Source organism: Panthera tigris, chromosome B3, assembly GCF_018350195.1.
Source record: "Panthera tigris isolate Pti1 chromosome B3, P.tigris_Pti1_mat1.1, whole genome shotgun sequence".
NCBI classification, from domain to species: domain Eukaryota; kingdom Metazoa; phylum Chordata; class Mammalia; order Carnivora; family Felidae; genus Panthera; species Panthera tigris.
In genome coordinates this window covers 69,268,803-69,284,805 of record NC_056665.1, presented here as the reverse complement: position 1 = coordinate 69,284,805, position 16,003 = coordinate 69,268,803, and the positions used below count along the sequence as shown (strand labels likewise).

Genomic DNA, 16,003 nt, shown 5'->3' with positions numbered 1-16,003 from the left:
ATACTTAATAATAGTGTTGTGAAGTGTATTTCCTGTTGTATCACACCAGGAGGCATGTAATACCTGATTTTCTCCTTGTTTGTGATGCTAAAGTTGATAAGTGGTTTGGATGTTGTCAGTCTGATCTGTTCTTTATACAGTTCCCCATCACCATCTGTATGTTTTTGCTTTGTATTTGTGCTCAAATTGAACAACGATTTCTGGAGAAGAACTGAAAATATAGTAAACAGGAAAGCTCTAGATTCTGATTTTTGAGTACCTAAGAGTTTTTGCTGTGGTTGCTTAGCGAGCTTTCCCTCATTTCATTTGTACAATTTCCTTTGTGTCTTCAGGGATCAGATCAGGTATGACATAAGATATATTTCTGGATACTTTACTCTCAGATTAGAGTCACTGCTGCTGCTCTTTTAGCAACCTGTGTATATATTTCTCTTTTATAGCACTTATTTTATATTTGTTGACTTTTTCTTTTCTTCCCCACTAGGCCATGATCTTCTTGAGAAGTAAGATGTGTACTTCTTACTCATCTCTTGACACATATAGGCGCTCAATAAATGCATGTTGAATTGAATACATGTGCTTTCTTTAATCATTTAAAAAATGAACTTTAAAATACTAGTACTTTGTGATGATATTTGTTCTGGAGGATATACGCATATATACACACACACATACACGTCTGTGTATATATTTAAATTAAGAGTTGTTGAATTACCTTTTAGATTGTGTAACTAAGAGGCGCCTGGGTGGCTCAGTTGGTTAAGTATCCAACTTCAGCTCAGGTCATGATCTTGTGGTTTGTGAGTCCAAGCCCTGCTTTGGGCTCTGTGCTGACAGCTCAGAGCCTGGACCCTGCTGCAGATTCTGTGTCCCCCACGCTCTCTGCCATTCCCCCACCTGCGTTCTGTGTCTCTTTCTTTCAAAAAATGAATAAACATTAAAATTTTTTTTTTTTTTTAGATGTGTATCTAAAGGTGTGAAATGCAGCCCCTGATCAGGAGAATCTCATTTTTCAGTCTAGTTGGCAAGAGGAGACACACCTGGATCAGTTAGTTTTCAGTCATGTCTTACATTTAAACCCTCAATTATTTATTAATTGTTAAAGTCCTAAACTATGTGATGTTAATTTACTAAGTGCCATAAAAAAGTGGTGAAGGAAGAGATCAATGAAGATAGGAATCAAGAAATAATACGGAGAGGAAACTTTGAATTCAGTCATTTATGGTCAGAGGCCATGATGGAATGGAAAGGGACATTTCTGTTTCCATAAAAGAAGAAACATTTCACTTCCATAAAAATGAAACATCAGGGGAGGCAGGAAGTATTTTTAAATTTTTTTTTTTAACGTTTATTTATTTTTGAGACAGAGAGAGACAGAGCATGAACGGGGGAGGGGCAGAGAGAGAGGGAGACACAGAATTGGAAGTAGGCTCCAGGCTCTGAGCCATCAGCCCAGAGCCCGACGCGGGGCTCGAACTCACGGACGGTGAGATCGTGACCTGAGCTGAAGTCGGCCGCTTAACCGACTGAGCCACCCAGGCGCCCCTTTTTAATTTTTTTTTTTAATCTTTTTTTTTTTTAACGTTTATTTATTTTTGAGGAGGCAGGAAGTGTTAATAGCAAAACAAATGAGACTTAATGTTATAAAGTGTTTTCTGTGTTTAAGGATGCTTACAATGAGTTTAGAAGTGCATACCCTTTTCTCATTTCCTTTTGTGAAAGCTTTTTTTTTTCTTTTTTTTTTTTAATGTTTCTTTATTTTTGAGAGAGAGAGAGAGAGAGAGAGAGACAGAATGTGAGTAGGGAGAGACAGAGAGGGAGACACAGAATCTGAAGCAAGCTCCAGGCTCTGAGTTGTCAACACAGAGCCTGACATGGGACTCCAGCTCACAAACTGTGAGATCATGACCTGAGCTGAAGTCGGATGCTTAGCCTACTGAGCCATCCAGGTGCCCCTCCTTTTGTGAAAGCTTTAATGTGGTTAGTTTCTTACATTTTCAACATTTTCTCATACACTTAACAGCCCTTGATCCTTCTGTAAAGTCCCAATGTTAGTCCTCTGCTTTCTGTCTTCAAAGTTGGCCTACTGCTTTGAAATCACTTTAGTCAGTTAAAATATTCTTTTCTTAAGTTTTGACAGTTAGGTAATTAACTTATTTACCCCCCATTCTCTTTATCCTAGTTCTTCCTTTATTTAAAAACAAAACCGGAGTGCCTGGGTGGCTCAGTCGGTTAATCGTGTGACTTCGGCTCAGGTCATGATCTCTTGGTTTGTGAGTTTGAGCCTCATGTCAGGCTCCATGCTGACAGCTCAGAGCCTGGAGAATGCTTCGGATTCTGTCTTCCTCTCTCTACCCCTCCCCCGCTCACGCTCTGTCTCTCTCTGTTTCTCAAAAATATATAAATGTTAAAAAAAAAAAAGCCACCAAACTGTTTTATTGTCTGCAGGTTTTCTTTTACTTTTGGAGTGGGGCAGGATAAATATGCAAACATCTTTGTTTTTAAAGATGAGGAAAATGAGACTTAGTTATTTCTAAGGTCACATAGCTAGTTAAATAGGAAAGCTAGAGATTTGAACATGGGACTATTTGACCTAATCTTTTAGCTACACTAAACTTTAAGGTTGGTTGAGTCTTTAATTTTTCACCCAGTTAGTGAGTTTTGATAACTACTGCATGGTGAGCAAAAAAGCTTCCAGAGAGCTAGGAGAGACCAGAGAAGCCTGGAAGTCTTCGCAGATTAAGCTTTTAGCTCCCACTGGCCTCCAAATGAGAGCACTCACCCTTCATCATTGCACACAGAGGACACTGAAGGCATCTCCCATACTCAGGGCCAGACAACCCACATAGATGAGTAGAACATGGAGACAGCCAGAAAAGTGAGCCTTAGTAATCACCAATCAGAACAGTACATATTTCAGATACTTGGAGCAGAGCAATGTTTCTAGAACGTTCACCACTGAAATATGGACCAATTTCCTGGAGAAAAAAAAAACGGATGGGGGCTCCTGGGTGGCTCAGTCCATTAAGCGGTTAAGCGTCTGACTCTGGTTCAGCTTGGGTCATGATCTCAGGGCTTGTGGGTTCGAGCCCCACATCGGGATCTGCCCTGGCAGCCTGCTTGTGACTGTCTCTCTCTCTTCCTCTCTCTCTGCCCCTCCCCTGTTTGCACACGTGTGCTCTCTAAATAAATAAATAGATAGATAAATAAATAAGCTTAAAAAAAAAAGAATGGATATGGGCCTAGTGAAACCACATTTCTCACTTTTGTCAAGTGAGTGTCAAGTGTCCAAGGAGCCTAATGAAAAGCTATGAATGACTTGCGCTCTGCACCCCAATTTTTTATTTTCTTATTTTTTTTAATGTTTATTTTTGAGAGAGAGTGGGTGTGGGGGGGAGAGACAGAGAGAGAGAGGGAGACAGAGGATCTGAAATGGGCTCTGCACTGACAGCAGCAAGCCCAATGCAGGACTTGAACTCAGGAACCTGAGCTGAACTCAGACACTCACCCGACTGAGACACCCAGGTGTCCCCACCCCAGTTTTTTTAAAGTCAGGTTATTGAGGTGTCATTGACATGAGTTTTGACGTTTGCAGAGTTAAATGTGTTTAGTCACTACCACAGTCAAGGAATAGAACACGTAGGGTGCCTGAGTGGCTCAGTCAGTTAAGAATCCAACTCTTGATTTCGGCTCAGGTCAGGATCTCACAGTTCATGAGTTCAGTCCCTCCATTGGGCACTGTGCTGCCAGTGTGAAACCTGCTTGTGATTCTCTCTCTCCATCTCCACCCCCCCCCCCACCCCCGTCTCAAAATAAACAAACTTAAAAAAAAAAAAAAAAAGAAATAGAACATGTCCCTCCCTACAGAAAGTTCCCTCTTGTCCTTTTGTGGTCAACTTCTCCCTTCTTCGAGACTCTGGCAACAGTTGCTATTTTTCTTTCCCTATCATTTTGCCTTTTCAAGAATATCATAAAATGAAGTTGTATGGTGTATGCTGTTTGGAGTCTCACGTCTCTCATTTAGCATAATGGGATTGAGACATATTCATGTTGTCATGTGTATTAGTAACCTGTTTCTTTTTATTGCTGAGTAGTTGATAATTTTTATGGAACTACAGAAAATTCAGTCTAGGAATGTAAACCTTTTAACTAAGGCGGGTGACCATATATCCCAATTTGCTTGACAAACTTGGTTTATGCCTATTGACCCAGCATAATTTTTTCTAAATTTATTTTCAAGTTAGTTAACATATAGTATAGTCTTGACTTCAGGAATAGAATCCAGTGATTCATCTGTTATATGACACCCACTGCTCATCCTGAAAAGTGCCCTCTTTAATGCCCATCACCCATTTAAACCTTCCCCCCAACCACCTCACCTCCAGCAACCCTCAGTTTGTTCTCTGTACATAAAGTCTCTTATGGTTTGCCTTCCTCTCTCTTTTTATCACATTTTTCCTTCCCTTCCCTTATGTTCATCTGTTGTGTTTTTCAGATTCCACACATGAGTGAAACCATATGATATCTGCCTTTTTCTGACTGACTTATTTCACTTAGCATAATGCACTCTGGTTCTATCCACATTGTTTCAAATGTCAAGATTTCATTCTTTTTCATCGCCGAGTAGTATTCCATTGTATGTATATACCACATCTCTTTGTCCATTCATCAGTCGATGGACATTTGGGCTCTTTTCATAATGTGGCTATTGTTGATAGTGCTGCTATAAACATTGGGGTACATATGCCCCGTCAAATCAGCATTTTTGTATCCTTTGGATATATTCTTTGTAGTGCAATTCCTGGGTCATCCAGCATTCTTCACAGAGCTAGAACAAACAATCCTGAAATTTGTATGGAACGAGAAAAGACCTCACATAGCCAAAGTAATGTTGAAAAAGGAAACCAAACCTGGAGGCATCACAATTGCGGACTTTAAACTGTATTACAAAGCTGTAATCATCAAGACAGTATGGTATTGGCACAAAAATAGACACATAGATCAGTGGAATAGAGAACCCAGAAGTGGACCCACCTGCCAACTAATCTTTGATGAAGCAGGAAAGAGTATCCAGTGGAAAAAAGGCAGTCTCTTTAGCAAATGATGCTGGAAAACTGGACGGTGACATGCAGAAAAATGAAACTGGACCACTTTTTATACCATACACAAAAATAAATTCAAAATGGATGAAAGACCCAGCATAATTTTTAATAGTATTTCCTTTCATTCTCAAATATGTCCTGGTTTGGTTGATAAATTATATGGTTGATATGATACGATCATAGTTTACTTGCTCTGCAGTGTTGTCAGATTTGCCTTCCAAAATACCAGAATTGTATATATTTATATTTATTAGAACTATTGTGATAATAGCAGTAATTACTTACATGTAATCTCATTTTGATCTCAACAGCATCCCCATTTTGCATTTGAAAAAACAGATTCAGAATAGAATAAATGACCTGCCAAAAATCATGAGCTAGAAAGTGGTAAAACCTGCATTGTCTTATCTACATATTCACCATTAATCTCTCCTGTTACTTGAGGTGCAGTAGAGTGTGTTAGTTAAGAATGGAGGCAGTGGTGGGGCGCCTGGGTGGCGCAGTCGGTTAAGCGTCCGACTTCAGCCAGGTCACGATCTCGCGCTCCGTGAGTTCGAGCCCCGCGTCGGGCTCTGGGCTGATGGCTCGGAGCCTGGAGCCTGTTTCCGATTCTGTGTCTCCCTCTCTCTCTGCCCCTCCCCCGTTCATGCTCTGTCTCTCTCTGTCCCAAAAATAAATAAAAAACGTTGAAAAAAAAAAATTAAAAAAAAAAAAAAAAAAAAAGAATGGAGGCAGTGGTGACAGAAGGCCTCAATTCCAGTCCCAACTCTTACCATTTTTTTGCTGTTTGACTTTGGACAAATTATGTAATCTTCTTGTGCCTCAGTTTCATCATCTATTAAAAGGGCATAATACGATATCTGCAATGCCTATGGGTAGCATATGGTAAGCTTGTACTAAAGGCTACCTATTATTTTTTAATGATATTGTTATTTGATTAACACCATTGCAATGGAACTTCTGTCCCTCAACAAAAACCTCCGTTCCCACCATATTAAAAAAAAAAAGTGGGGAGCATTTTGCTCTTTTCTCTTTCTAATTAAAAAGAAATTATTAATCTTTAATAATATGGTACCCAATTATGAAAGTCTTCAACATTTAGATAAATAGTTTAGTTTTGGGTGTAGTAAATCAATTCCACAAATTATGTTCCTTGGAACATCTGCATCTTTCAAATTTTATATGTATCAACATTTTAAAAAGTAGGATGGTGGCCAAGTTTGGGAAGCGGAGTGAAATAAGATTATACAGGCTTCTCAGAGCCTTGTTAATGTATTTAAATAATTCCCAGAAATAATTTAATATGCAGCTTATCCAGACTTATGTGAACAGAGTAAAACGTCTATTAAATCTATGTGGATACTCTAAACATAATTCAGGAAATCCTGTAGTAAACAGTAAGGAACTACTGGAGATATGGGGATTTTGCCATGAACACTGTAGGTTGTAAAGAATGATTTGCAGGGACCAGGAAGGGAGGGTGACAGGAAAGTCAAATAATTGTTATAGTAATTTGGGCTTGAAGTGATAGGGCTGACAGTGGACAAAGTAAGGTCAGAATGGATCCATGAAATATTTTGAAGAAAGATTCAAGAAGACTTAGTAATCCGTTAGAAGAAAGGAGAGAGAATCAAAATAAATCCTAGGTTTTTATTTGGGAGAAGTTTGATGCCAGCTAGGCATGTGGTAGCTAGGCAGGGCAGTTAGTTGGTTTGACATTGGAAGAGACTGAAGAGGTTTGTTTTAGATGTGTTGACGTGGACCAATCAATGCCAGATCAGGAAGCCAAATAAATAGGAGTCAAAGGAGAGACTGGGTTTAGAGAAATAGCTGAAGCCGTGAAAACATGGTTTTTTTCTTTTTTTTTTTCTTTCCAATTTTAGTGTAGAGATAAAAGAGTTGTTGAAGGAAAAGGAACCAAAAGGGTTAGTAAGGGAGCAAGGAGAGTCAAGGTACTGTAGTGCTTTGTCCTATGAATAGAAAAATTGTGTGTGAGTGTGTGTGTGTGTGTGTATGTATTGGGGGTACAGTGAAGGGATGAAGAAGCTAAATGGTGAGGAAGAATGAGCAGAAGTCTTTAGACTTGGCTGGGCTGACCTTGATATGAGCGTCATCAATGTTATATTATAAAAGGCTCCCTTATAAGCTTCAAGTGACTTTGAAGATGTAATTTTTTTCAAATGAGAGGACAAAATCAAGGTTATAAAGGGTTAAAGAGAAAATGGAAACTAAAAAGCACTCATTGTAGAAATTTGGCAGGAAAGAGAAGTAGAGAAAGGGTATAGGAGTTGATAGAGGAAACCTGAGCATGTTTGAAAGCAGAAGGGGAGGAATCAGTTCAAAGGGAGAAACTGAAGATATGGGGGGTGGGGAGGGGGGGAAGCTAAGTCCCAAATGAGGTGAGAAAGCAAGAACTGAGAAAATTAGATAGCATTGCCCTAATTTTGGAGAAGTTAAAATAGATCTTTCCGATGGAATGTTACCTCTCTGTTTTGGTATTTATACCTTTTTCACTCTTTTACTATAAGGGAGTTGTACAATTAAGCTGCTTTTATAAGACAGTGACCTCATTAAGTTAAAATATTTATTCAAATTATGAAATAATTCATGTTCCTTGAAGAAAGTAGGGAACCCTGTAAATGAAGGGGAAAAATCACCTGTAATTTCACTAGCAATAAGTAACTTTTGTTAGTGGTTTGGTAGAGTTCTTATGAATACATTGATCATTTAAACACACACACACACACACACACACACACACACACACACACACACACATATAGCCTTTGAAAAACCAGGATTATGAGAATGCAAGATGGTGCAGTCACTCTGGAAAACAGGATGGAGGTTCCTCAAAAAACTAAAAATAGAACTACCCTACGACCCAGTAATGACACTATTAGGCATTTATCCACAGGATACAGGTGTGCTGTTTCCAAGGGACACGTGCACCCCCATGTTTATAGCAACACTATCAACAATAGCCAAAATATGGAAACCGCCCAAATGTCCATCAATGGATGAATGGATAAAGAAGATGTGGTATATATATACAATGGAGTATTACTCGGCAATCAAAAAGAATGAAATCTTGCCATTTGCAACTACGTGGATGGAACTGGAGGGTATTATGCTAAGCAAAATTAGTTAGAGAAAGACAAAAATCATATGACTTCACTCATATGAGGACTTTAAGAGACAAAACACATGAACATAAGGGAAGAGAAGTAAAAATAATATAAAAACAGGGAGGGGGACAAAACAGAAGACTCATAAATATGGAGAACAAACTGCGGGTTACTGGAGGGGCTGTGGGGGGGGGGTGGATTAGATGGGTAAGGGGCACTAAGGAATATACTCCTGAAATCATTGTTGCACTGTATCCTAATTTGGATGTAAATTTTTTTAAATAAAAAATGAAACTACAAAAAAATAAATTAATTAAAATAAATAAATTAAAAAAAAACCAGGATTACACTACACATTTTTTTTAACCTGCTTTTTGTAATGCCATTCCTTTTTTGTCTTTTTTTCTTCAATTTTTTTAATGTTTTTATTTTATTTTTGAGAGAGAGAGAGCTTGAGTTGGGAAGTGGCAGAGAGAGGGAGACAGAGAATCTGAAGCAGGCTATGCTCCCTAACCTCTCAGCACAGAGCCTGATATGGGGCTCGAACTCATGAAACGCAAGATTACAAACTGGGCCAAAGTTGGACACTGAACTGACTGAGCCACCCAGGCACCCCAATGCCATTATTTTTTTAACCTTCTTCCACTCACAAAACATTCTTCAAAAGTAGTGTTTTTAATATTCCATTGTAGACCCTGATCCCATTTGGATCAACCTTAGCATTATCAATTCCCTTTTTAAACCTTGTTTTTAAACCTGATCCAGATTTCATTTTTAAATGTTTGTGCTGCATATACCAAAGCAGTTATTGAGTGCCCGGTAGCTGAATTTAGGTGGAGGGAATCTATATCCCCAGGTCCTTAAGATTGTACCAGAAAAATCTCATCTTTACCTTCTATTCCTCTCCCCTTCATTGAAATTTTGAAGAAAAAAGCCCATGTTCATCCTTCCCGTTCATTTTTATGTGTGGCTGCTGTCTTATTAAGAAACCTGTGAGTTTTCTTTGAGCCCTGTAAATCCCCTGGTGGGACTTAGAAGAGAGAAGAAAAGCTTACCCTTATAGGGTAAGGAAAGGATGGGAAGTAAGACTCCCGTTTTGGTTTATGTTCATTTGTCTCTCTCTTGTCTCCTCAGAAGAATTAGTACTACCATCTTATTTGCTTGTTTGCCTGTTCAAGATTGAAAGTGTTGACTCTCATGTGGGTAGGAATGCGTTGCATTCAGTTAATGAAAATAAAGATGTGGAATGGCATGGATTTTATGCCCTACACTCTGTCACTAGCCTAGCGTCTTTGGGTTACTTGATCTGGGTTTAAAAAAAAAAAAAAAAGTTAGGCTGAAGCTTTAAATTCTAAAACCTCTTTATTTTTTATTTGTGTATCTTATTATTATATGATAATGGTTATAAACAGTTTTCAACCTCATGACTTGGGGTTGAAGTCAAGCCCTTTGTGAGAGGAAGTCTGTGGTAGTGATTGGAGGAGAATACTTGATACCAAGAATATTAATTATTGTAATTCTTTGTTCACAACCATGCTTTGCTTTTTAAGAAGAGGAATGAAATTGCCTAGTGATATTGCAGAGTTAAATACATTGTAAGTAATTGATATACTGTGGTGTATTGATGTAAAAAGAAAGCTTGAATTAATTTGATCTTGAGCTGTAAGAAGTTATTAGAGTCAAAAGTCCAGACGTGTTTCATTCTTGTATGATGAGTTTTTCTCATGTTTCATTCCTGTATGATGAGTTTTTCTCATCGTTGTGAGTAGGTAGGGAGTATGTGAACACGTAGAGCTGTTTAATCTCTTAATTTGGCAGCCATTGTAGATGAATAGATCCCTTTTCATCTTTCCGATAAGAGATAACTACTGTATGAGGGGAATTCAACCCTCCAACTCCTTCTACCAGAGTTTGTTCTATCTTCTCAAGAAAATACCCATAACAGTCACTGTTTTATCTTTATTTAAGAAAATATGCGCCATATCCAATGTTCAGAACAATTATGGGTAAAGTTAGTATTTCAGTCTCAGTATCTTCTAACCCTTGCTTTCATTCCCTTTAGGACTTGTTTCATTTTATTCCTTTTGAATTAAAAGATTATCCTTTCTGGTTTCTGTAATCATGGTCTTCATCCACTCTTAATTTTATTTCAGATTATTCTTTTTGTATATTAGCAAATAGCACTGTGGAAACACCTAGGAGCCTCAACAATTGCTTTAAACCGTCTTTTTATCTGAAAAAAAATTCTTAACATGCATTTATTTTTTGAAAGACAGAGGCAGAGTGTGAGCAGGGGAGGGGCAGAGAGAGAGAGAGGGAGACACAGAATCCCAGGCTGTCAGCACAAAGCCTGACGGGGCACTCGAACTCACAAACTGTGAGATAATGACCTGAGCCAAAGTCAGACACTTAACTGACTGAGCCACCCAGGCGCCCCACTTTAAACTGTTTAGTAGCACTATGAAATGCTCTGGAGGGGAAAGGATAATCTTACATTATTGCCCAAGAAGGGTAATAGCAAATGTATCCGATGTAAAGCAAAATGGATTCTGTAGTGTAAAAATCCTTTGTAACAAAACTTTACCAATTACACTTTTGATAGTGTATTTTTTTTAATTTTTTTTTAACGTTTATTTATTATTGAGAGACAGAGAAAGACAGAGTATGAGCAGGGGAGGGGCAGAGAGGGTGAGACACAGAATCCGAAGCAGGTTCCAGGCTCTGAGCTGTCAGCACAGAGCCCAATGCGGGGCTTGAACTCGTGAACCACAAGATCATGACCTGAGCTGAAGTGGGATGCTTAAGCAACCGAACCACCCAGGCGCCCCTTGATAATTTACTTGTTAAAGCTTTATTGAACTATAACTTATATACCATAAAATGCACCTGTTTTAAATGTAGAGTTCACTGATTTTGAGTATATGCAGAATTTTAGTTATCGACCACAGTCTATTTTTAGAACATTCCATTGTCACCGTCACTCCCAAAGAAGCATTGTGTCCATTTGCAGTTATTCTCACTCCTACCTCAGCCCTAGGCAACCATTAATCTACTTTCTGTCTGTGCTCTTTATTTTTATGGATATTTCATATCAATGAAATTACATAATATCTCTTGTGTTTGTCTTCTTTCACTTAACTGTGATGTTCATACATATTGTATAGCATGTATTATTTTCATTTTTATTGTTGAGTAGTATTCCCAACAGATAGAGCACATTTTGTTTTTCCATTCACCAGTTGGTAGACATTTGGATTGTTTCCAGTCTTTAAAAACATTTTTAAAAATTTATTTATTTTGAGAGAGAGAGAGAGAGAGAGAGAGAGAGAGAGACAGTCTGTGTGTGGGTGCATAACCTGGGGAGGAGCAGAGAGAGGGGGAGAGAATCCCAAGCAGGCTCCATGCTGTGTTAGCACAGAGCCTGACGTGGGGTCAAACTCACAAACCGTGAGGTCATGATGTAAGCCAAAATCAAGAGTCAGACACTTAACCAAATTAGCCACCCAGGTGCCCCATGGGTTGTTTCTACTTTTTAGCTATTCTGAATAATGTTTTTATCAACATTTGCATACAGGTCTTTGTGTAGACATAAACTTTCATTTTTCATGAGTAAATATGTAGGAGTAGATTTGCTGGATCATATGGTAAATCCATATTTAACATTTCAAGAAACTGCCAAACTATTTTCCAGAGTCACTATACCATTTTACATTCCTACAATAATGTAAGGGTTCCAGTTTCTCCATATCCTTCTCAACATTTGTTATTATATGTCATTTTTATTATAGCCCTTCTCATAGTTGTGAAATAGTATGTCATTGTGGTTGTAACTTGCATCATTAGTTAAAATGGCATGTCCTTGTTCTGCTGTTGTTGGGTGGAGTTTTTTGTCATTGTTGATTTTATCCTGTTGGTTGATGGTTTTGTCTTACAGCCTTGTTGAATTTGTCTGTTTGTTCCATCAGTTATCTGGAGGAGATATTGAAATCTCTAAGATTATTGTGGAATTTCCTGTTTCTCCTTTCAGCCCCTTTCAGTTTTTGCTTCATGTATTTTTCAGCTGTCTTCTTTGGTACACACATATTTAAGATTTCTTTTTTTTTCTTTCTTAAGATTAAAAAATTTTTTTTTGTTTTTTTTTTTTGTTGTTTTTTTACAGTTATTTGTTTTTGATAGAGAGAGACAGAGCACGAGTGGGGGAGGGGCAGAGAGAGGCCAGAATCCAAAGCAGGCTCCAGGCTCTGAGCTGTCAGCACAGAGCCCGACGCAGGGCTCGAACTCACAAACCTTGAGATCATGACCTGAGCCTACTGAGCCACCCAGGAGCCCCTAAAATTTTTTTGAATTTATCTTTATTTATTTTTTGAAGCAGGCCATTTATTTATTTATTTTTAAGTTTATTTATTGAGAGAGACAGAGACAGCAAGAGCAGGGGAAGGGCAGAGAAAGAGAATCCCAAGCAGGCTCCACACTGCCAGCTGTAGAGCATGATGTAGGGCTCAAACTCACAAACCGTGAGATCATGCCCTGAGCTGAAGTTGGACGCCCAACTGACTAAGGAACCCAGACACCCCTTACAGTTTAATTATCTTAAATATTTCCTCTCTGTGTATTTTGAACCACATCAGATTGTGTTATAATTTTTGCTTCAACCATCAAACATGTTTACCATTTTCTTTTTGTCTTTCTGATGTTCTAAGATTTCTTCTTTAACTTCCTTTTACCCGAGAATGTCTTGGTTTCCCCTTCATTCCTGAAGGATTTCCTCTGCACATAGGATGCTGGGTTGACAATTCTTTTAACTTGGCAAATGTGCCATTGCCTTGTGACTCTCCTTCAGTTACCTCCATCTCTTCTCTCATGAGCACCACGTTTTATTTCGTTTATGTAGAAACGTCTTCCCTTAGCCTGTTCTCCTGCTTCAGTGGTTGTCCTTTACTCCTTGTGCACAGACTTCACTCATCCTGGAATCTTCCTTCATAACCATCCTGGGAATTCCCTTCTCCTCTTTCCTGTTGGATTTCCATTTCTTATATTTCTAATTTTTGTTTTTCACTTCTCTGCTACTGCAAAGAATGTTTTTGGAATTCTGAATGTCTGAAGATATCTCTGTTATACTAAATTGGTAATTTGGCTAGTTATAAATCTTAGGTTCCTTAAGAATTTTGAAGGCATTGTTTTATGTCATGATAATGTGTGACCTAATTGGGGTTTTAGGGTTTACTGTTTGTTTGTTTGTTTGTTTGCTTACTTGCTTCATGTTTTCAGCTTTTCTAGTGCCATGAAATGTGACAGTTATGTGCCTTGTAGGTCTATTTTCATGGACCATGATGGACCTCATTGTGTTTTTCAATGTGGAAATTCATGTCCTTCAATTCTATACAATTTTCAGTTATATCTTTGATTTCTTCTTTGTTTTCTCTGTACTCTTTCTAAAATTCCATTTATTTGGGTGTTGCTTCCTCTAAGCCAATCTTACCTATGTTTTTCCTATATTCCAGGAGATACCCTCAAGTTTCTTTTCCAACTTTCTGTTGATTTTTTTTTTTTTTTTGCTATCTTATTTTACCCTATTTTAAATTTCCAAATTAAATTTTAATTTCTTTGTTGGTTTGTTTTCTGTCTCATTTGTGTTTCATGTATGCAGTTTGTTCTTGTCTCTTGAGGGTTTCTGATAGTTGAGTTTGTTGATATAATTTACATAAGATAAAAATTCATCCTTTTTAGTGCATAGTTCTGTTAGTTTTGGCAGGTAACTACCACCATAATCAAGATGTAAAACAGTTCTTTGGGGACTTTGACCAAAACTGATGTCAGTATTTTTAGATGTGTGAATGTGTAGGTATGTATGTTTTCCTCTGGGCTTGATGAGAGTTTCCCAAAGAAGGATTTTCTGCACTCCTCCTGGAGTGTATAAGGCTGGCTGTGAGAGGCAAATGGTGGAAACGTTAGATCTCAGTATTTAGTATGTAAACTTTCACTTGATTCCCTATTAGAATATATTCTTCTCCTTCATTTCTGCTTGGTATTTCCTATCCCAGGGACTCTGGTTTAAATTTTCTGTACTGTAAAACTTTTATTGGAATGGGGAAAGGGATCTAGGGATCTAAATGTTTCTTAAATGGATATTCAATCATTCTACTTATTCTTAAGCCTGCATTTATCCTCACTTCTTGAGGTCCTCAATATTGCCAACTCCTAAACCTTTGGGGGATTCCGCTTTAAACCTTTACTCATTGCTGATTTAGGGTTTGGCTTTGTCAGGTCTGAAAACTGCTTTGCAGTTTTCAAAATGTTGTTGCCATTGACTCGACTCCTCTTTGTCATTATGAGTTTTATGCCTTTAAAAATCCTTTACTATCACTGTAATGGGGTTTCAGGGAAGGGTAGAAATAATTGCCTATGTTTAGTCATTATCTTTAATAAGTATCTCTACCTTGTACGAAAGATCCTTTATGATCTAGCTTCTATCTCTCCAGCCTCATTTTTCACTCTGCTGCAACCCACCTCCAGCCTAAGCTCCAGTCACATGCATCTACTTAAGAGATTGCCAAACAAACCGTGTTGCTTCATGCCTTTCAGTTCTGTTCATGCTATTTTTTCAATGTGCTATTTATCCTTTAAGTCTCTCCTCAGGGAAGCTTTGCTGCCTCACATGAGTGCCCTGTCAGGGTGTTTATCGTGTTACTGCAATTATTTATTTTTTTAAAAAGTCTCATCGTAGAGGTTTTTTAAAACATTTTTTTTAATGTTTATTTATTATTGAGAGAGAGAGCGCAAGCAGGGGAGGGGCAGAGAGAGGAGGGAGACACAGAATTCGAAGCAGGCTCCAGGCTCTGAGCCGTCAGCACAGAGCCTGACGCGGGGCTCAAAACCACAGACTGTGAGATCATGACCTGAGCCGAAGTTGGACGCTCAGCCAACTGAGGCACCCAGGCGCCTCACATCCTAGAGGTTTTTTAATCTGAGGTTACAGGTAGAAGGGATGCCCAGGGATTAGTGGCAGGAGATCATAGAATACCCTGAAATTATTTGCACATTTTTGTGTGTTTGTGCGTATTTTTGGAAAATTGTCTAAGGCAGATTTTCTTCTAAGAGGTGCATCAGAAATGCTGTGGAGCTTTTTTAGAAATATAATTGCTTTGGGCTTTACTCCAGAGACCTGCTGAGTTACAGTCTGAAATTAAGGCCCAGAAAGATATGTTTTCTAAAAGCTTCCCAAGTGATCCTTGAGAACAGCATCTCTGGTCCATCATCTACATTAATTCCAGGGCCTGGCATATATAGTGAATGCTCAGTAAATGTTGAAAAAAGGAACGAGGGAGGAACTTGTATTCAGGTCATGGGCTGAAATAAATTTCTTATGTGAAACCTGGGTGCAAGTCAGGAAATCAGTAATTTATTCTGTTACATATAGGAAGTAATAGCCTCTATTTCCTCCCCCTCTTTGGATATAATTGAAGAACTGAAAAATAGTGGAATGGCTTTCCAAAGGGAGAGGAAAGCTCTGGAGACCTAACTGTAAGAATGAAAGAAAAATTTAAGGATTAGACATAAAACAAGTCAGATATAGATATAGATATAGATATAGATATAGATATAGATATAGATATAGATATAGATATAGATATAGATATAGATATGGATATATATATAGTTTGATTTTTATTCCTCTGGCTGCTTATAGTTGTATTTGACCCACTGATTTTGATTCTAAAACTAGACGTCTATACATTTGGATGTCATTGATACTTACTATATAGACCTGATTTC

At 38.1% G+C, this 16,003-nt stretch overlaps 1 protein-coding gene across 2 annotated transcripts in view; it reads left to right on the top strand.

Moving 5' to 3' along the window:
- Nucleotides 1-16,003, top strand: part of KATNBL1 (katanin regulatory subunit B1 like 1) — a 45,601-nt gene that overhangs the window by 16,593 nt on the left and 13,005 nt on the right. The window contains exon 1 of one of the 2 annotated variants that reach the window (XM_042989268.1): nucleotides 9,796-9,825. The exons of the other annotated variant lie outside the window; for it this stretch is intronic. The gene's annotated coding sequence lies outside the window, so the exon portion shown is untranslated. Of the gene's footprint in view, nucleotides 1-9,795; nucleotides 9,826-16,003 lie in introns of those variants that run through there. 2 annotated transcript variants of the gene reach the window in all.